This window comes from Dermacentor andersoni, chromosome 1 (genome assembly GCF_023375885.2).
Source record: "Dermacentor andersoni chromosome 1, qqDerAnde1_hic_scaffold, whole genome shotgun sequence".
Lineage (NCBI taxonomy): Eukaryota > Metazoa > Arthropoda > Arachnida > Ixodida > Ixodidae > Dermacentor > Dermacentor andersoni.
Window position 1 is genome coordinate 303979306 of NC_092814.1, and position 18245 is coordinate 303997550.

Here is an 18245-nt window from a genome sequence, read left to right on the forward strand (position 1 = left end):
AGAATAAGCTCCCTCGTACTGTCGTCCGTTTCCCCACCGAAACTTTGGCTGCTGTATGTATGCTGAAACCTTCATTGATCCCCAACCTTGTCCTTGGAAACTGTGACAGAAAATTCAACATAACGGAAGCTAAATGCTCTTCAATGGCCGGACATAAAGACCCGCAGGAGAATCCTGCGTTTGAAATTCTTTTATAGCGTATATCATTCCCATACTGGCATTAGTCGACAGAGAGAGTCGAGGGCTCCTCAAGCTGTTTTTACAGCTTTTACCTGTCCTCCTCGTAACATTTTCTTGTTGCGGAATAAACGCAATTCAATTCAATTCAAATATATGAATCCACCTTCGCATATAATACAGGGTGTTTCAGCGAACACTTTCCAAAATCTTCAAAACTTGCCTGTCGCAGATAACACAATTCTAGTTGATGAGATGGTCTACTCGAAGCGTCGGACAATACTTGCACAAAAAATTGAGATGCAGAATAGACTAATTAATAAAAATGCATTAATTAAGTGTTTAATTACATTATGGCCCATATTGTAATTTACAAATTATAGCCGTGCAGTTCGCAAGGCGGATCCACTTGGAACGAATTTTCAAGATTACACCAGTTTCGAGATATAAATTCGCGAACTTGGCAGAGAAATGTATGGCGTTCCCGTTAATTTGTTCACAAAATTTCGTTTCATGCACTGAAGAACACAAGTAACTGGAACGCCAATACATTTCTCCGTAAAGTTCGAGAATTTATATCTTGAAAGTGGTGTCGTCTTGAGAATTCGTTCCAAGTGGATCCGCCTTGCGAAGTCCACTGCTAGAAGTTGTATATTGCAATATGGGTCATAAGATAATTAGCTTAAAAGTTAATTCGTGAATTCTTGTTAATTAGTCAATTTCGCGTTTTAATTTTTTGTGCAAGTAGTACCCGGCGGTTCGAGTAGACCGGCTCATAAATTATAATTGAGCTTTCTGCAACAGGCAACATTTAAAAAATTTTGAAAGTGTTCGCTGAAACACCCTACATGTCCCAGAGAAAGGATCCCCCTTTGAAAGTCAAGAAACTTGCTTTTAAAGGAGACGCTTTGCGGTATTCTTTTCTTGTTTAGACAGCAGGCGCCTGGAATCTTCTTCCGCCTCATATTGTACTAATTACATCTGTTCATCCTTTTTACCACTCTTTGAGTTTAAAAATACAATTCTATTAACTTTTGTATTTCGAATGAAAACCCCCTGCTGTGATGTCTTATTGACGATGCAGGTACTGAATGAAAAAATGAATGAATAAATGGATAAATAAATAAATAAATAAATAAATAAATAAATAAATATTTCCCTGTAAATTAGCGCGTAGAGCCAACGATTCTGCGACAGCGGCTTTGTGCATTCACTCAAACATGCATTCGTGGTTCACGAATCTATGCTTCGCCTGAACAGGAAATCCCTCACAGTAATCAAGGTAGCGTAAACTGGCTTCCTGAAAAAAAAAAAGAGGAAAATTTTTTAGGAATATTTATTTTTCCACTGAACTATGCTGCCGCTACTGAGTGGCACAGAAACTATGAAAGCGTACATTTCGAGAGCGTGGATCAGAACACAAGAAAATATTTATTGGCAGAAAAAAATGCGATGCACGGACGCCAGCGTCTAAACCTTCAGATGCCAGAAAGCTCTGGTGTGAGAACACGTGTGTTTCAAGGAGCTATTACAGCTGGCGTTCGGCAACGAACGCGCCCGTTCGAGTACAACAACGGCCACAACCACCAAGTGGGTGTAACCTCCATGGAAAGAACCAATAAAAACTGTGCTAGCTAAAAGCGACAAAGAGCCAAATGAACGAATTCTGTTTATCAAAGGACTGATGCGGCTTCAAGCCATGTATTTCTTGCAGCGAGACTCTTTAGGTAGCGTTTGTTGTTTCATTGCGTGATTCCTAAAGAACAGAGCGGGCAACAGGCACGTCTGCAGGTGTAGTACAGATGGCTGTACGTATACGCTAGCTCGACATGTAGACATGTGTACTGTTCTGTGTAAAACCCTGTGGAGCGATGACGTTCTTTCCTTGGAACGGAAGTCTGTTGGAGACTGCGAGAAAAATCCCTTCTCCGGTAAAAAATTTGTATTCGAAGAAAAATTGTACTGCTCGTCGAATCGAGACTGCGATCATCGCTTCCCTATGGTGAGCCTCTCTGTTACCTGCTCTAACCCGCAAGCTAAATAGTATTACGCCGAGTTAACCAACAACAGTGATCGAGTGAGGGAGCTAAAAAGAAGGCAGCGATGGTTAACTAGTCAAAGGTCTGATTGGCTACCCTACGCTGGCGGAAGGGAAAGGGGAATAGAAAGAAAGGAGAGACAGCCGACAGCAGAAAGCGCAAGAAAGCTTAAGCAGATTTGTTTTGAGGGGTAGCTTAAAATTTTATTTGGGTTTTCGTGTCGGACCGTGCGCAATTAGGTGAGCGGCATACTTTTAAGCTTTTCAGATTTTCACAAAGCTTGTCTGATCAGATGTAATGTTGAACTTTGCTTGTACGAATGGCATCTATCTATTGTGCCTTTGTATCTCTATCGGCCTCTGGAGAGAGCCAAATGCTGATTCTCCCTTTACCTTATCTCCTCGATAGACACTGCCGCTTATATCGGCAAATCTTCTGCGATTTGTCTCAACAAGCGGAGCGACGTCTTTTCACACATTAGTTCATAAATTATATCGTTTAGGAACGTGTAAGTTTGAATGCTACAAAAATAATGTTTCGAAACGTTGCTGCATGTGGTAAGGGATTTACCAGCTACTTATGGTCGTTTCCAGGCTCGAGCTCAGCGTACGTACAAAAGTAGAACCAGCACAAAGGACGTACATAACAATAAAAAGAAGCTCTGGCCACGCCGTCTGTGCACCCTTAAGCGGTGAGCATTTGCCATTCGAATGGCGAAAGCAGCTGAGGACATGTCTTTGATGTCATTGCGCGGTGCCATTACAATATTCGAGCGTCTGAGGTAGCAAAGAAGATATTGCTAAAGTAGCGTGAAGAAAAGAAACTGCTTCATCTCCCGCAAGCATCTTCAAAAGCAAGGTGTCCAGTCGAGCACATCCACTTTTGTTCCTTACAATGCCGGGGCAATACCACGGCCGTTCGCCTTCCCAGGAGACCACGTCACTTGCGGTACGCCAGAGACCGTTGACAGAACCACCAAAGGCTTTTACGGGAAGCGCATGCATGTCTAAATCGAAAGAAAGTGATGAAAAGGAAGCAGACGAGCAACAGCCAGGAAGGAAGCAGAGCCCGACGAAGGGAGCTATGACATGTGTAGGTAGGTTCGGAGCAAAAGCACTGCGCTGGAATCCTGCTCGCGCGAGCAGCGCTGCAACAAGGCCGACGGCAAGCCGACAGGGTGGCTGGCACAATATAGAGGCGAGGTTCTCCAGCCACCGGAGGAGGCAATGGGAAAAGCACGCGAGATATTGCGCCTTCAGGCACTTGTGGGCGATTGGAACGGAGCGAAGGCCACTGAGCAGGAGCCTCACAACGAAAGCGTAGCGGCAGCGAAAGCGACAGTGCAGCAGTAGCACACGGCGCCGAGTGCCGCCGCCGGTGAATGCATGCAAACCTATGCGTGTCTGGCAAAGTACCGACGCGAAGCCTGCAGGAGGGCTCCGAGCATGACAGAAAACAAAAGTGGCCGAACGCGAAATTTGCGTTCCCCGCTCGGGGCTACACGCAGCTGTTTTCGCTTGTGTCGTGCTGCGGTGTTCCTCTTTGCGAGACTTTACTTTTACTCGCTCGATCTCGTCTTCCGAAGCGAACCGTGTCATGCGTGTGCCGCCCCCCACCCCTCCTTCAAACTCTTTTCCCCTCTTCTTCTTTTTTATTTCGTACTTTTCGTCTAGACCTCTTACTTCCTTCCCGCCCACTGTATTGTTCTCCTCGTCCTTCGTCTGTGTCTATCAGACTCTTGGCTCGTGGATAGATGCAGGACCCCTTCGTGGTATGTTGCCTGCCCGGGAAGCATCGGAGTTGTCTTTGGCGTGCTCCCTGCGAACGAAGCAGTCTGCTCCTAGATAGGTATTTCGGTAAACCTCCCCGGGGACAAGCGCTCTCAGGAGAATACGACGACAAACAGGGGGTGATGGAGGGCAAGGCGGAGAATAGGCGGGCCAAGGGGACACGCGCCTTCTATAGGAGAGGCAATGGCAGCGCGAGAATATGTACGCCACCACTGAGTGTTCGCCATCGAATCTGGCTGCGGAACACGTATACGTTTACGCCGCTCTCGCTTGCTTTACGTTGCTCGCCCGTTCTTCTTCTTCTCTTTCATTTTCTGGTTTTCTTTGCACGCCTATTGTCACGGAACAGACAGAAGGAAGAATTTTTCGAATTCACCACTAGAACGCGAGAGAGAGGGGAAGGCAACCTCGACACGCACACACAAGGAGAAATGCGGCCTTGCGTCATTTCTTCCCCATGAAAAAAAAAAAAAAACGCGGCAAGAGCAACCAAATAGCAAGAAAGTCGTCTCCTGTGGCAAAACATTGTTTGCATTCATGTCCGGATGCGGTTATCTCGGTTGTAAAATTTGTCGGTTGGAACCGATGGTCTCCTTTTTTTTTTTACGTCCGACCGAGAGCGTAAAATTTTACGATCAACCACACACTCCTCCGACCCCTGGTTCGGAAACTCATCGGTGCCACGCTTCGACGATGCCGCGGAGAGGCGCTCGTTTCGTGCTGGCAGCCGTCTTGACGGGAATCGCAATTCCTCGCGTCCCATTGGTTTTATACCCTGGAGATTTCGGTCGTTTGTTTGCTATTAAGCTCTTGAGTGATGCTGCTTCGCGCAGTGCTGGTTCTTGAAATTAGAAAAAAAATAACTTCCCACGAATTTCGTGGTATCTCCATAAATCGACGCAATATTGAGTACGCCGTGCCAGGAAGCTTCCTCCGCGCAAACTTTTGACGCTTTCATCTTACAAGAGCCATTGTACAACCTCCTGTCGTATCGAGAAGAAGACTGAATGCCATTGGAGGTTATTTGTGCATGCTCACTTATACAAAAAAAAAAAAAGTGTAAAACGTCGGATACAAGAAACAATAAGCCCCTGTCAGATAACCTCTGTCTTTCGAGAAAATAGTAAGACCGCGAGCATTTCTTCCTCTCTACTTGCTTGTGACAAAGCATTGTGTCCAAGGACGCGGTTACTTTCGCTCACTTAAAACTGGCGCAATTTCCTCGCCACCAGTGCCGCGAATTTACGATAGCGTCATTCAGATTATTTGCTTCCATATTGGCCCAGGAACCGTAGGGTTTAATGGTGGTGCGACGGCAAGTATAATTCACGTGAGCGACACTGAAAACTTGATTTTGCTCAAGTTACCCTTAAATCCGTCTAAGTTATAAATCGTAGTATTCGAAAAGTATGAGTTAAATTTCTGTTAACGCCAATTTTGAGGAGATGGATGGATGGAAAACTTAATTTAGTCCTGCAAGTAGTGATAATTAACCACTGAGTGGGCCGCTCCCACATCGGGACCGGAAGGCCAAGCCTCACGGCCACGTTGTGAGCCTGCTGGACAGCCCAGAATTGTTCATCCAGGTCCGGGCTGCGAAGTGCAGCCTCCCACCTGGACGCGTCCTTGATCGCCGAATCTTCAATTCTTTCGCAAGACCAGAGCATGTGTTCGAGCATGGCTAAAGCACCACAATCTTGGCAATAAGGCTCTGTATACGTGTCCGGATAAAACATGTTCAGCCTCCGTGGGTAAGGATAAGTACCAGTCTGTAGTAAGCGTAATGTAAGTGCCTGAGCCCTGTTTAGTTTAGGATACGGCAAACCGTAAACCCTGCGATTAAGAAGGTAATACTTCGTGATTTCATTGTATGTGGAAGGGGAGTTTCTGTTCTCGCGGAGTACCGCCGCGCCATGGCGAAGGGCAGAGCGGGGGGTAAGATCTCGCGCTGCCTCATGAGCGGACTCATTGAGATTCGGAGGGGCTCCCTCGATCATACCAAGGTGAGCAGGGAACCAACATAAGTAGTGTTGAGAGATCTCATATGTCTGCATAATTTTAAAAGCAACCTTAGCCACCGAGCCCTTCTGAAAGGCCCTAACGGCCGACTTTGAATCGCTATATACAAAATGCCTGCGCCTGTCAACCAGGGCGAGCGAAATAGCCGTTTGCTCCGCGACCTCTGGCCTATCAGTCCGAACGGTAGCAGCGTTAACGACAACTATGGTAAACGCGTTCCTCTCCACGTTAAAAGAAGCATCGACGAATCCAACCTTCTGATTGTCATCACGAATGAGTCTCAGCAGGCAAGCCCCCCTGGCCTTTCTTCTACCTACATTTCGCACCGGATGCATGTTCCTGGGAACAGGCTTGACGTGATACCACTTACGGACCTTCAAGGGAATACCGACATGAAGCCGCGAAATCTTCTCCTGAGGAACACCTAACTCTCTCAGAATCTGCCGACCCGCGCTAGTCGTAGAGAGACGCACCATCTGCGTCCTTTCCTGAGCCTCAGCTATCTCATCCAAGGTATTATGAATTCCCAGCTGGAGAAGTCGGTCGGTGCTGGTGCACTTGACACTCCCAACACTTTCTTGGTGACCTTCCTAATCTGCGTGTCAAGCTTCTCCTTCTCTGGTGGTTTCCACTTGTGCATGGCCGCCACATAAGTAAAGTGACACAATACAAATGCGTGCATAAGTCTAATCAGACTATCCTCCTTGAGCCCCGTCTGCCTGTTCGCCACCCTCTTCCCTAGGCGTACCGCATTTTCTGTCTTGGCAATGATCTTCTGGATCGTCAGCGTATTGGCGCCGTTCGACTCAATCATCCTCCCCAGAACCCTGATCTTATCTACCCATCGTATGAGATCGCCATTTCTTGTACGAAGCTGAATGCTCAGCTGGTTCACGGGGATCCATCCCCTTGGCTTGGGTCCCCTTTTAGTGGGACTGTACAGCAACAGCTCCGACTTGGAGGGGGAGCACCTTAACCCCGTCGGGTCATTGAATTTTGAGAAGAGCTCTTCGGATAATTCGTAAGTTGACATACTGCCCCGCGTACACTGTTGCGCATTTTTCAGGGGGACTAACCTTTTCCAGAGTACACTATTAACAAGGCAGTGCTCGTGCTCTATAGACTCGCTTACTGTACCGAAAACTCTGTGAAAGTTGTCAGGTAGCGAGATCGCTCATCTCGCTACTGTGACTGGCGGCAACGTTCACAGTGTTTTCGGTGCAGTAGACGCTCTACCACCTCGCTATTTAATTGTGCACATCCGTGGATGCTCTCTGACCTTTTCGCAGCACTTTAACTTAATTACGGGAATGAAAATGCGCACGAGTGCGTGTTCTTGCACTCACATATGTGCGTTCCTCTGCTTGTGTACGCAAGCCCACGTGTGTTCGTCCACTAATAGGGTTCTTCGGTCCTTTGCCATTTCATTTTTTTTTCCCTGCGACGAAGAGTAGCCGGCGCCAAACGCCGAGGGCGACAGCCTCTTGTTTCAATTCGTATCAAGGGGGCAAAACGCATATATTGGATGTGCGACGCGAATAGTGTTGTTGAATTTGCATTGCCCGTGTGCACCAGCTATTGCTCTGGAACCCACCATGACGATTGCATAAATGCCCTGTGGAACTAAGTACTGTGACTAGATTTGAGGAACCGCAGCCGCTATCGTTGTCAGTTTAACGTCTGCTTTACTTTATGTACCCAACTTCGCCCACTAAATATTCTAATCCTTTATTCATATATTCCAGTAGTGTACAATATTACGTGACAACATAATATTGTACTAGCATAAACGGAACTCTAGAATGAAGAATTAACGTTGTGGACCAGTTGTTTTTGGGGTTGGCCAAGCGATGGCTTAATTATAGTCAGTATACGATCGTTGTGTATCCGCAGTCGAAACATGAAAGGGCTCTTTCGAAACGAGATACCTCTGTGTAATGCCCATCAAGTACTTCCTCTGTGCAAATGTAATATAACGAACATGATGGCCTCTCGAAGACGAACAATAATTGCTTCCGGCAACTTCTCGTAAAGCCGAATGAGGAGTCAGAAATTCGTCATAAGAAAATATGGTCAGCTGTAACTGCCGCATAGAAATGTTGCACAGCCGACGCTGCCCGAACAAACGCTATGGTAACCATTCTCATATCCTGCGCTAAACTTCAATCGCAACGTATTCACTTATGTTAATATCTTAAAGGAGAAAGTAATCTTTGGCTGTTATTTAATGCGTGCAATCACATGGTAGATGAACAGTTGAGGAGGACTTGGAGGACGAAAAAGAGCCAAGGTATAGGGAAACAAGCAAACCGATAAAAATCGTGCGTGTGACCCGTAGTCGAACGCCAAATGTGCCCGCGTGGACGGAAAGCAAACAAACGCACCGTGGGAGGAAAGGATGGCATAAATGTGGGAAGCAGCCCAGAGGCCCGCACACATCCGGACCGGAGAGAGGAAATGATAATCAGTTCTCATTTATCTCCTGCCTTCCGCTTTAGGAGGCATGCCTGCTTCTCGGATTCTCATCAGCAGCACAAGCAGAAGAAATGACAGGCCGCACAAAGCGGCCCGCCGGCCTGAACGAGGGAGGACGGGGCACCAGGGGGGCGATGGGGGTGTGCCAACCGAGCAGTAGCCCCACACGTTTTCATTACATGGTGGAGGGCCGTGTCTGTCGACCGAGGCGACCGCTGGCCGAGTGCGCGCCCAATATGCGGTCGCCATTGCATCGCATGTTTGGACGGAAACATGCTGGCAGCCCTTTTGTGCCGCGTCGTTATGAATGCCGCTAGGCGCTTTCCCGGTCGCGCTTTCGGCGCGCCGGTATTCGTGCGGCACGCGCAGCCGCCGCCGTAGCGGCCCATCCAACAGCGGCAGCAACAGCCGACGCGCGCGCTCCGCGGTGGCACTCGCCGGCCGCTGTAGCTCCACACCTATCTGCTTGTCACGCGCGCGCGCACTTTCCCGGTGTTTGCTCCATTCTTGCGGTTCCATTCTTTCGAGCCAGCTGGCCGCAGCGTTTCTCTTTCTTTTCCCCCAGCATCATTGGCTTTCTCTTCTTCGTGGGGGGGCAGTGGAGCATAAAGTCGACCGCCGACGGTATGCTATCGAGGAATGCGTTCGCTTTCACGAGATTTCTTCTCTCAACGGCACGTTGGGATTTCAGTTCCGCCTGCGCGCTCGGTTGCGTTCGCGGCAAGTGACGCGGCTGCAGCGCGCCCTTGAGGTGAAACGAGCCGGAAAGGAAGCGCTGGGGGGGGGGGGGTCAGTACTTTGAGCCACGGCGGAGCACGGGGACCGAAGGAGGTGCCGACCTTTGCACGTTTTGTCGTGGCCCACGACGCTAAAGTAACAGCTGCCGTGTCCAGTCACGAGACAACGTTGAGCCCGAGCGAAATTGATCGAGAACTACGGCGGTGGCCAAGAGGCGCTCACTTTGTCGACGTCGGCTCGAAGGAAGGACTCTTGAGATCCCAGTTGACACGGAAGGCCGGACCGTTCGTCTCGTACGCAGCGCCGCACCGGACGCAGAGAGATGACGGCGATTTGTCAGCCATAGCCGGGATTTTAGGGGTCGTCCAGATTTTTGAAACGATGTTGACTTTCACTGCATCGAAGCATCGGCTATTATTTAGGGACGTTGAGATGCTCGAGATCTTGCGTGCCGCTTCTTATAGGTTTTACTGCTCAATTCGGTGGTGTTCATCTTTGCTGCTTCCGAATATGCGGCTGTAGAGTCGCGTAAGCGTGGATGCTACGGTGATTATCGATCGTACACGGAGAAAACATCATGCACTGCACTGTTACAGTAGCCACTGGCATGATGTAGTGTCGACCTCATCCAGAAATATTTACCTAATAGCGCAGCTTCTCTTTTCAATAAAAACAATTATTTCTTCCTGCAAGAGTATTCGTTGGTGTACATTTAAATTTATTTATTTATTTATTTATTTATTTATTTATTTATTTATTTTTGTGCGGTTGAACGTCCCGCAACAGCACAGTGGCTAATGCGGTACACTGCACTGGAAGGCTCCGCTGACCGCCTGGGGTTCCTTAGTGTGCACCCAATGCGCGGTACACGAGTGTTTTTGCGTTCCACTCCCATCGGAATGCGGTTCGAGGCAGCCGCGACTGAACCCGCGACTTCGTGCGCCGAAGCGAAACGCCACCGCAACTGAGCTACCGCAGCGGGTTACTGAGTATCATGACGGCCAACTAATGCTTAACGATGGTCTGGACTGACGTACAAATAAAAGGACATGACACTGCAGCTCTGACCGCGGAACGGAAATTCCGCAAAACTCCAGAACTGGAATGAAAGTGGCGTTCTCATTACTTCTTATTTCTGAGCTAAATATTCTTTCGTTGGTGGAAATCGCAGTTATCTTATGCCTAATGTCGTTCGTGGAAATGCGCAAAATATTTTTCCTTTCCTTTTGTGAGCAATATTAATAGACATTTAAAGTCTCTTCAACCTCATGTTCTGTCTGGAAAAGCGTCTATCTTTTGCGTCGCCACTGTGACACGGAGTACGGTGTATAAACATACTTCTTTTCCTCACTGACCAACGTTAGTAGTCCCATGCTCAATCGAACTTTGCATTCTGATGAAATCGTGTTTAGTTTCTCCATTTATTAGTACCGTTGGAGTGGGCTGGTTTCTACGTGTTCATGTGCGTGCTTCCGAAAGGAAGGCGCTTTTATTGCGCTTTTCTTTAAATGAAGTATAGAGCCTTACATCCGTTAAGCCGAGATTTCACCCAGAGATGAGAGCTGGAACGCTATCCTTTACTAAGAGCTACGCAGACAGGCACAAAGCAAAAGAGTGAAGAAAGATAAGTGGGGCTGCAACGTTGAGCGACTTCCGTGGGCCCTGTTCTCGACTACAGCGCGTGTGAGGGTCCTCGCCTCATTCACAATGAGAGCAGCTTAATTTAATAGGACATCCTGCAAACTATCTAGCAGCTCACTACCACAACCATCATCATTAGCCTAATTGTGCGCATTATGAGGCGAAGGCATCTCTCATCAGTTCTTTCCAGTTGCTCGTGCCCTTTGTCAGGCGGATTAGTCTATGGCTGCAATTTCGCTCACATTGTCAATCAATTGTTTCCCCCGACTTCCTTTCCCTTCCCTTGACTCCGATTCTGCTGCCTAAAAGGTCACTCGATATCTGGTGTGTGATGGTGATGATGATGATGATGATCTGGAACTGTCGCACATAACCAACAAGGGAGATTGGCCAAGTATCGCCTGGCGCAGACAATATGCATTCATTTACTAGACCTTTAAAGCTGAATAAATGAAACGAATGCATCACACCACTTGCACGACTTCAGTTCTTCCTATTGGTCTCAACAAGGCATTGAATTGAATTGAATTGAATTGAATTCTGCGGTTTTATGTGCCAAAACCATGATTTGATTATGGCGGCGTAGGGGGGTACTCCGGATTAATTTTCACCACCAGGGTATCTTTAACGTGGCCCCAGTGCACGGGACATGGGCGTTTTTTTGCATTTCGCCCCGATCGAAATGCGCCCGCCGCGGCCGCGATTTGATCCCGGCCACCTCGTGCTTAGCAGAGCAACACCATAGCCGATAAGCTAAATATAGGTGTTATTGAGGGAATCGGACACGTCGTTTTACGAGCGGCACTCGTAGCGCTTAAACCGTACTTATTCGCTGATAATACAGGCTTCATGGCGGCTTCAATTAAGTAAGCGCTCGGTTTTCATTTACTAATATAGTACAAGAACACCTGAGAAATAATTGTTTCCTTCTTCCATTAATGTTTCGAACACGTCAACTTTAAATCGATGTGGCGGTTAGGGTAGCTCTGAGCATTTCTTGTACCTGGTAAAAACAAGTGTTACTAGTACCTACTTTACCACGTGTTGCACTCCAAAAGAGCAACTGACTTTGAGGCGACAGTGAGCTGGGAGAATAGCCCATGCTTAATGGCTTGCGCTGCTCAGCACGAGCTCTCGGCTTTGGTTCCCGGCCGCGTCGGTTGAATTTCGATGGGGCCAAATGTAACAACCCTCGTGTACTGGGCGCGACTCGCAGAATCCCAAATGGTCAAACTTAGCCCGGAGTCCGGCACTACGGCGTGCTTCATAACAAGATTGTGGTTTTAGCACGTAATACCCAACAAATCTTGTTTCTTAATATTCTGTAATATAAAACGCCTCGTGTTGGGTTCCGGTTTGAGCGCCCACGACGAGCTTGCTGTGAGCCAAATTTTATTTATTTATTTATTTATTTATTTATTTATTACATACTGCAGGCCGTGAGGCCCAAACAGGAGTGGAATACAAAAATATAACAATGTTTAATTGTAACAATCCAAATTCAAGCAAAACGAGCAGTTGGAAATAGAGAGACAGAGAGCAAATGATAAAGGAAAGGAAGGTAGGCTAACCAGGACTGAGCCCTGTTGGCTACCCTACACTGGGGAAAGGGAAAAGGGGACGGGAAGATTAAAAGAAGAATAAGTCTTAACAATACTAATTCAACAACATGGTCACGTATAAGATCAATACAAGCCACACAGTCAGCCGGCAAGGAGTTCAGCTGACTGGATCTTATTGAAGATAATGCATTCATCCGCATACATGTGAATCTGCATAGGTTCGTTAATCACATCTGCAATGTCGTTGCAGTATATTAGAAATAGCAGTGGCCCAAGCACACTGCCCTGAGGGACGCCAGATGTGACAGGAAAGGTACAAGATTCTTCACAGTTTATGGATACATATTGGTTACGCTGTTTCAAATACGTTGAAACCCAGGCAATAGAAAATCGGGCAGTTTGATAATATGATGTTTCTCGATTAATTTGTCATGGGGTACAAGGTCGAAGGCCTTGCTGAAGCCCGAGAAGATTAAGCGCCAAACAATGAAATCTTCCTTACCTCAGTAAGGAAGCCTTCATTGCGGTGAGGCCGCCTTACGTCACTCTGAAAGCTGCCCTACCGAGGGGCCATCAGTGAATGCTTCCTTGGTGCTTCCTCAGCGTAAGGTAGCTCCGGAGCTACCTTCATGCGTCCTTACGCCGCTCCTGGCCATGAACGAGCGCTTCACCTCACTGCTTAGCCACGTGACGTTTGCTTGCGCGTGCGCGCTGTCGCACGCCTGCGGAGAAGCGCGAGCACGGTACGTCTTGCCAAGCATGCTTGCTTCAGTCGCACGTTCGGCTTGAGTGGCGTTCAGGGTGTTCCTAGGCGTTGCCCAACGCCGGCGTGCCGGCGTTGCTGGAGCACATCAAGTTTTGCGCTTTAATGTGGTACTTCTTTACGTTTAGTATACAAAACTAGAAGAAAGTGCGCACGCGTCTCTATATTAGCTATATTAGTACTTCAATTTAAAAATTATGCGACGTTACAACATACTTTTTATTGAATAATGGTGTTCGCGTAAAGTTTTTAAGTGATCCTCTCGAACACAGGCATGCGGCAACCGTTCCTTACGTGAGGACGGGCGAAGGAAGCTTTCAGAGTACGCTTGCTTCCTCTATCGGTCCTTCGCTGTAAGGAGGCCTCACGTAAGGTTAGGAAGAGGTCTAAGGAAAGGAGCAGTTCATTGTTTGGGCTTAAGTCTACCTGGCCGCCCCTGTCAATGACGGACGCAAGAAAGTTAAATACGGTGACTAACTGTGTAACTGTCGAAACCCTTTCCTAAAGCCGTGCTGGTGTTGCGACAAAATGTTATTTTCCTGAAGATATCTTGAAATGATGTTAGCTCTAGGAACTTAGAACAAGAGCATATATAGATATCGGGCGGTAGTTGGACTACGAAAGCGGGTCACCTTTCTTCAGGACGGGAACGACACGTGCCGTCTTCTAAATGTTAGGTATGAATGCAGTTTTAATAGAAGCTTGAAAGATAACAAGGAACTTGCTCAGGGCTTCAGCAAAACGCCGAAGGAATGCGCCTGGAATGCCATCAGGTCCCGGTGAAGATTTCAAATGGACAGTGTTCTGTGACTCCAAACCGGCGCTGCAACTCATAAGCAATTATATTGCCACAGTCGGTAATGTGGGAAAAGGAGGACGATGATGGTGGCCTTGGAGACGACGAAGAGTGTAGCATTATCGCTGCTCTACGCTTGCTGGCTCAGCCATTAAAAGCCATCTGTAAATAGACGCACGCTTCTTCCTTCCCGCAACAATATGAATCACAGAACCGCATATATACGTCTGGTTTATGACATCATGGCTCTGCTTGCTGAGGCGTCTCAATCCGGGCGTACCATCATGCTGCAGCTGATTCCTAGCCATTGTGGAATAGATGGAAATGAACAAATTGACGCGGAGGCAAAAAAGCCACACACTGACGGGAAGATTATAAAACTTAAAATTTCCCGGTATTACATTAACGCCTTGCTCCATAACTCCATCAAAACCTCTACGGCGCGACAATAGGACAACCCCGAACATCGACAAGAGCGCCTCCATAGACTTGACGCTGGTTTGCGATTCCGGCTTCCACTTAGGTTGCGGAGCGGCAAGGAAACACTCATCCATCAATTACGGCTTGGTGTGGCGTACACTCACCGATACCCTCACAAGAATGGACGAGAACAGGGCCCTGACTGTTGCGTCTGTCACACTCCCGAGGTAACAGCTTACATACTTTGCGTGTGCCCTCATTATGCGGCCTAATGTTGACGCGTGGAGAAGAGTTGACCATGCCCAACACACCATAAAATCACTCTTGAACTTTCTATGGGAGGCTGGCTTAGACGGCCGTCTCGAAGATCTGTGAGACATGAAGATAGTGCGAAATTTGTTTGCGCGATAACGTTTCGTGCGGACAGGATTACTCCTGCGTGTATTGTGTCTAAAGCGTGCATCCGCGTATTGGACAACATGTGTATAGTGGTTCATTGTTCCGTATCATAATCACCTGCCACCTACCTTTCCCTGTATCTCCAACTTCCCCTTGGCTCAGTGAGGAGTAGCAGGCTAGAGACACGCTCTCCAAGCCGACCTCTCCTCCTTTCTCTTCATTAAAATCTACTCCTCTTCTTTATTTAGAGACACTATTGTACGAAAATATACCGCCTTCATTACACTTACAGTACTTCTAATCTTATGGTTGATAACCAGAGAAAATTATAACTGTCACGTTATGAATACTGGCCATTTGGTCGCTTGAGTCTGTAAACTTAATTTAACGGCAGGAAGACAACGTAATGATGCTGTGAAAGAAACACACCTGAACACAGTACCAGCGCTGGATTGGCACGCAAGTCTATCAGGCAACCTTCATGGATAAAAAAATGTGGAGGGTTAGGAGGAAAAAACTGCTCATAAGTAACAAGAACAACACCGATAAAATTTTTTTTTCACTCATGGGAGTATGCCAGCTAAGTCATCTGCACATACGCTTCATTCTCACATTTAGTTATCGCACTTGTTTCGATGACGACGCCAAAAAAGTGGTCCCGCTCTCATTACTTTTAACGTGGACCCGTAGAAGTTTAATATTGAAACAGAAGAAAAATTTGGTAAGATCAGAACGAACTTTTAAATTGGTCTTCGTGTGATCATTTAAGTAGCAGTGGGCTGAAAGAATAAGGGGATCCGAGAGGTTCAATTTTTTGTCAATGACAGCCATACGAAGAAACACAGACAATGAAGCTTGAGAAATCATAGGGTAACCTAAACTTCACGTTAATTAGCAGGTGAAATAGAACTTCAGGTTTCCTCATGTGCGAGGAAAATATATCTCGGGTAAATAGCGCGAATAGTTCATGGCGCCGTGTCAGGCTGTAGTTGCTCATCCGGGTTTCGCTTACCCGCCTCCGTCGCGTGCGCTGGCCTGGAAAAGCATTGGTTTTCGGCGAGCTCAAATGTCCAGACACCGCAAGCCACGGTAACGAGCATTGCAGAGCTCAAATAGACGGCCGCCTTGCACATAAGTATCTGTGCTTACTTTTCGCGCATTATCTTTCTCCGTTGCGCAAGAATAAGAAGAAGAAAAAAAAAAAGCTCCGCGCAATGGGAAGTCCAGCTATGAAGGCACATATCTGTGCTCGAGCGAAATGACGCGCAATAAGGAGCCTTGGGGGCGGTCCGCGAGAGAGGAAACTATGCAGCGCAAAGGGAACGCTTGTGCGAGCCCGCACGGCGATATTGTTGCTGCGGGTCACGTTGCGCAAAGAGAAAGAGTCCGAAAGGATTGCGGCCGTGGCGTCCACTTTGACGTCCGTCGAGGCAGGCGTTGGAGGGAGGCGACACGTTCGCGTGGTCGGCGGGATCTGAGCGCAGAGCCCCGGCGTAACCCCGCCTTGGCCTCGCTTCTCTCCTTCCCCTTTCTTCCTTATCTAGGCCTAACCTCCCGTTTTCTTTCCTTCTTGTTTCCGTCGCCGTGTCCCGGGCTGCCGCAGACTGGGGGACATACATCCTTCGGCTGAACGACGGCGGGCGGCGCGACGGCTGCCGTGACGCTGTTGTTCGCCGGCGGCCCCCATCGAGCCCACGGCGCGTATATAAAACACCCCGTGTCTCCTCTTCGGCCACCGCCCGACATTGCCGACACGCAGCTGAAACTCATTGGGAATTCTGCGAGTCTCGGTAGTGGTGCTTTAAAAAAGCGCGACATACACCACACCGTCGGCGTTGTGGTGTATATATATATATACAGTAGCGAGAAGAATGAGAGCGAAAAAAAATATAGGGGGAAAGCGACCGAAATATTAGAGCGAGAAAGAAGGGTGGAGGGAGTTTTATTTCAGGCGTTTCGTGTTTTCCTCGTTGTATTTATATTGCCCAGATATACACCACTGTTTCTTGTACTCGCTGCGACGGATCCGCTTCGTCATTGAGAGCAAGCGAGGATTTAGTTTCTTTTTCCTGGTTGGTCGCTTCGTGCTGTTTCTCTCTCTCTCTCCGAGCTGGCGTTTTTCGTGGCTGAGAAAAACGTTGTGGCTGCGCAGAGGTTGCTCGGTTTTTTGCGCAGCTATATGTTTGCTTTTTTACTGAGCTAATGCATTTCCGAAGTTTATATGTGACTCCTCAGTGTAGAGAACGGTGTCAGATCCGTCGCAGAACAAAAAAAAAAAGTTTTAGACAAACCTGCGAAAGTTATAACGAAATTCCCATGCAGCTGCTACGTCGGAATGCGGCAACGTCATTGCTGATCGATTTTATGCACTCGTGCGAGCTCGTGGCCGGCTCGCATTTTGACTCTCTCTGCGAGGAAGTCGCGATGACTTTTGGTGGTCACGAGATATATGAACACTGTCGGGGTGTGCGCGTCGACAAGGAGCAAGCAGCGAAGGAAACAGGCCGCGGAGCACCGCCAAGGACGCCGTGTCACCGAAGATGGTGGCGCTTTGAACGAGAGCCCGAGATTGATGACTGTTCTGTGCCTACCATAGCAGATCGCAATACGCACGCAGGCAGCAGCCGCCTTGATCGCTTCCAGGCGATCTGGATGTGAAGCTATCGAATGAAATAATGACCTCAAAGGCAGAGCGAGCAGGTAAATGCCATGATCATAGTATTCCCTATCTTACAAAGAAGTAGTAGCATACTGCAGGCGATAGTGTGCTTGTGTTTACTTCAAGAGCCACAATGCACCCATCTATTCGACGCCCACGTTTGGGCGCAGCTATGCGGCTCCTATAGGGATGTTACAACATCTGCGCCATATGCGCCATAAATCGTATATCGCGGCGACTTATTGCTTGTTGCAATAATTACCGCAATGAGCAGTACCGTTTTTTTTGTGTGTGTGTGATTACACGTCCGTATACAGGGACCGCGAAACTTCTTGGATGTGGACAACTATACTCTACTTTTGGTGACCTTGCTTTATTGTGGCAGAGTGCACAGAAGGTTCCGATCGCAGTGGTCGTATTCCGTTGGTCGAGGGGGGAAGGGGGGGGCAAGAATGTTCGTTTACTGGAATTTACGTGCACGTTAAGGGACCCCAGGTGGTCAAAATCAATTCGGGGTCATTCAGACGGGGTGCCTCATAATCATAACGCCCTTTAAAAACAGAAGCAGTCGAAATTCATAAGTTCAAGAAGAACGCTTCGTCCATGTGGGCGAATCTACAGTCGGGTGATGAACAACGTTTAATGTTGTGGTAAAGGCGATTTTGAAGGCAGAACAGATGTGACGCAATAGGTCACGCGTGCATCGTGCATCATCCTTGATGCTTAGCTGGGTGACGTGATGCTACACGACTCTGCTACGTATTCCT